Raw genomic sequence first — 4,738 nt, forward strand, 5'->3', positions numbered from 1 at the left:
GTTCCTGGTGAAACCCACCCGAATTTAGGGTTTTAGGGGGAGATATGCTGATCTGAATTCTGATGTTATTTTAGGATTTGGACTCACATTTCTATTGAGTCTTAAAAGCAGAGTTTCAGGAGTTCAGAGAAACTTCCTAGCCATGTCCCCATTAAGACGTATTTACCTCTCACTTTGATACTCCCAAAGGTAGATTCATCACCAGTTATGTCAAGGGAAAGAGTAGAAAAAAGCAGAGAAAATGCTCTCTCTATTCACTCTCCAGGGCATAGTTTCTGATTCCGCTATAACTATTAGGTAAATACACCTAGTAGAACAAAACAGAAAATTTGTTCCAGAAGGGAAAAGACAGGGCATTTGAATTTTGTACTATAATGTATTTCTGGTGCTATGGCTCACCTCCAGCAGCATGGCTCTTTTTCCAATTGACTGTAATTCTCTCTTTTTCTCAGGTCTAACAAGTGACCCTCACAGATATGAGTAATCTGACCATGATCAAAGAATTTATCCTCCTGGGATTTGGGAGTCTCTGTTGGTTACAGTTTTCTCCTTTTAGGATATCTTGGGAATCTATGTAGTGACTTTGCTGGGGAACATTTTCATACCCTTACCGTCATTTCCCTTGATCACATACTTCAACCTCCCTGCACTTCTTTCTGTTAAATTTCTCCTTTCCGTTCAATTTCTCCTTTCCATTCAATTTCTCCCTTCCTGAGATGTGGTACACTAATTCCATTGTCCCTGAGATGCTAAAGACTCTTCTATTGGGTTCTGAGGTGATTTCTTTTGCAGGTTATATGGCCCAGTTTTACTTCTTTGGTTCCATGGTGGTAGTTAAGTGCTTTCTGCTGGCAGTCATGTCTTATGACCACTACCTTGTTATCTGCAGCCCCCTCTGGTGCCCATTCCTTATGAACCTCCACACATGTATCCTACTTTCAGGTGGGTGTGGGTCTTGGCTGGGTGGGTTCCTAACCCTGTGGTCACTGCCAGCATGACTTTCCATTGCCATTATGTGCAGTCTATGAGATTGACCACATTCTCACTGACCTGACTCCCATGCTGAAGCTGGACTATTCTGAGCTTGAGACAGCAGAGAAAATGACCTTCCTCCTGGTCTCCTTTGTCACCATAGTGTCCTATCTATTCAATATAGCCTACAATAACCACATTTTTGCTACTATCATCAGAATTCTGTAAGCTTCAGATAAGCAATGGGCCTTCTTCATTTACTACTCCCACCTTATAGTGGTCATTCTGTACTAAGAAACATTGTGAACAATGTATGCCATTCTCACAGCAACCCAGGCTTATGCCCTTAATAAGATCTTCTACCTACCTGACATCATGTTCACTCTCATGATCAATCCCATCATGTACAGTCTGAGAAACAAGGATGTTAAAATTTAGCAAGGGGGCTAATGAGTCATTAGGCATATGTTATGGGTACATAATAGCCCTTACCATCTCCAGGGAGACCCTTTTCTCAGACCAGCCTGAGATTGCATAAAGGAGAGCAGACAGTAGGCTGAATTCTGGGGAATTCAGACCACTGTTCCTCCCTCCTTCAAGGGAAATGGCCAGCAGAGCAGGGACCCTTCCTCAGGTGCTTCCTTCTAATGCCCTTGGGACCTCCAGGTTAATCCCTGTATAGTAAAATTAAGTTTGCCATACAAATGTGACCCTGTCAGGCTATACCATGATATATATATATATATATATATATATATATATATATATATATACCTTTTATGAGAAAATTTGACAGATCCACATCTCTATCTCTATGTGTGTCTGTTATAGAAATATCTGTTGGTGCTAGGCTTTTGGTTATATTATTTAAAAGTGCCCATGTGTACACACACACACACACACACACACACACACACACACACACATACACACTAACACACCTACATACACTGTACACTCATAGTCACTCAGTCCAAACTTATTCTCTAGTACTTCCTGTTATACCCTCTTCACTTCTGCATAGTAATAATGTCCTTTGCTGTGTCTTTTCTCAGGGTTAATGTATATTAACTTTGCCTTCTGTTGTGTCTTTTATCATCCACCTCTCCATCTTACCATCTCTAAAATCCTAAAATACTTATTGACTATTTCATTCACTTGAACAGTTAGTTAATCAAGCCCCTTGAAAACTGGAGTAACATCATTCGTATTCCTCCTAATGTCTTTTAGCATGGTGCTCTGCACAAAGCAGATACAAAATAAGTATTCGTTGATTGAATGAATCAATGACTAATTAAAACAATGGATGTTTGGTGGATGAAGAGGGTGAAATAAATCACTTTTTCTGCCTACACTGGCTTCACCTTCCCAGTTTCCCCCTCATGCTCATAGACACTCCCAGCTCCCTTCACAGGCAGCTCTGACTGAGCCCCCCCAACCTTGCTTCTTGACATACCCTCTCATCTACCATCCCCACAATGGTCAGATATATCTTTCTAAAATCCAAATGTTATCCTACCTTTTCCCTATTTATCACTTTCCATAGTTCTCCAGTGGCCTAGGATGGAGTTGAAGCTCTTCAGCCTGGCTTTTGGCCATTTGCTGAGCTCAATCATCACCAGTCTCTTTCTCCCCATTTATGCCCCAGGCATACCAAACTTCTCAAATAGACTTGGAAGCTCCTTAAATGCAAGGTCATATGCTCACTGTGTTTCTCCCAGAGCATCTGGATCCAGACTAGAACAAAAAAGTGTTGCTCAAATAAGGTATCTTCAATGGAATTGTAATGCAATCCCCACCTTCCTTTCCTCTTTGTTTCCATTTATTGTCATCTGGCCTATGAACTACTTTGGTTTGAGGAAAAGGTATTCTTGAATGGCTGTCAGTAATGTGTGTGTGTGTGTGTGTGTGTGTGTGTGTGTGTGTGTGTAACCTCATTTCACTTACCCACCCTCCAGATAGGTACCAGCACAGATAGACTTGTTCCAAACACCCCCCCACACACACACACCTACAATATGAGTCAAAGAATGCCAAGCAGTTTGGGAAACACTTTCCCAGCTGGTTCTCCCTACTCCCTTCTCAACCACCCACAGAGCTCCTTTCCTTATAGGGTATAATTGTCTCTAATCTAGTTTTAACTTCTTGTAATTACCCTCAATTAAGAAATAGAGACTGCAAAACACACTCCTTGTGGTTAAAACCTGGATCCAGAGTAGAAGTGTAATTACTTTTTAGCCTCTCAAGAGTTCTGCTTTGCCTTTTGTGCAGATGCAGAGTGAAAATGCTTCATCTGCCCCATCCATGCATGTCTTTTTATTACCTTGAGTCTAGATTTCTGAGCTAGGTTGAGGGATTTTTTTAGTGTGTTGGCCATTGGGAAATTTTAAAAAGCTTCTACTAGTCTAAGATCAATTAAATTTAGAAACCTTCAACAATTTCCCATTGCCCTTAGAATAAAGTCCAAATGCCCCATGGAAGTGAATAACATTTCTGTCACAATATCCAAAGACCTGTAGCACATCTAGAGCACATTTATGTCCAAAAAAGATAAAACTCTTGCCTCAGTCTCTAGTCTCATTTTTGCTGCTTTTTGCTCCCTGACTCCTTTATTCCCTGAATTTCTTTAAGTTCTTCGAACCTGCTTGCCTCCTCAGAACTTTTACACATGCTATGCTTTCTCCCCTTTCTCACTCCACTTTTCACCTGGCTCATTCTTTGGGTTTCACTCAGTCTCTTTATGATACACTCTTAAAGCACCCTGACTTTTACACGTTTTCATTATAAATTTCTCACAACTGCAATTGAATAATCTGAATGATATATATATATATATATATATATGAATAGGCAAAGGCAGGTTTTCAGTTGTTATACAAATAAATAATACAATAATTAATAAAATAAGAATACAAAAATAAATGGTTCTCTACCTAGACTATATAATTAGCAAAGGCAGGATCTCTCTGTTTTATTTGAATTCTACATCCCCAGTACTCAGCACAATGCTTAACACAGAATAATTGTACAATAAATATTTAATAAAAGAATAAAAAGAGTCATCTAAAGTTATTTCATTTATTTGATAAAGAATTATATTGTTCTCATTCACACTGTGGTTACTTAATCTTCTTGTGGAACAATTAGTTTCACTCTGTTCCCCAAACTACCACATAACTTTGTATTCCCCAGCAATAATCTCACAAATACATGTAATTTCCCTGAGGGAACTGAAAGAGGGTGTATGTCTCAGGACAACCTATTCCTACTAGTAAGAAACATTTCAAAGTGCACATCCTGCTCACAATAGTAGTGCAGTTTCCCTGCTGAACACAAAAGACAACACTTTCCCAGTGCTTTGCCTGATACACTGACTCTGCAATGTGGATAGATTTTCTCTATTTAGTGAAACATTGTTAATGATTGGACAGAGTAATTAATAGCAAATCAGATTAAATTTTCATTTCTCTGTACAAGCCAACGAGAAATTATCCTCATTAACCTGATCAATACACACTGTCATACTAGATTAGAAGAGCTTCAGCTTCAATTTATACCTTAACCCCCACTGCTTTGGTCAGATGGCTTGCTGGTACCTCAGTGGTTGCTCAGGAAAGAAGAAGAGAAAAGCTGAAATGGATAAATCAGGGGCAATGAGAGGCAAAACAAGCTTCAGGTTTGGCCTAAAGGAAGCTTACCAACAGTACCTGGCTCAACATCAGGAACCTGTACACATTAGCATTTCTATACAACGGGTTCTGGCTAG

General features: G+C 39.6%; 1 pseudogene across 1 annotated transcript; it reads left to right on the forward strand.

The window, feature by feature from the left end:
* Positions 1–476: 476 nt before the first annotated feature.
* LOC307095411 (olfactory receptor 6N2-like) lies at positions 477–1,410 on the forward strand (annotated as a pseudogene). The gene has a single exon. The product of its transcript is annotated as an olfactory receptor 6N2-like (transcript).
* Positions 1,411–4,738: the final 3,328 nt, after the last annotated feature.

Source organism: Cnephaeus nilssonii (assembly GCF_951640355.1).
Source record: "Cnephaeus nilssonii genome assembly, chromosome: X".
NCBI lineage: Eukaryota > Metazoa > Chordata > Mammalia > Chiroptera > Vespertilionidae > Cnephaeus > Cnephaeus nilssonii.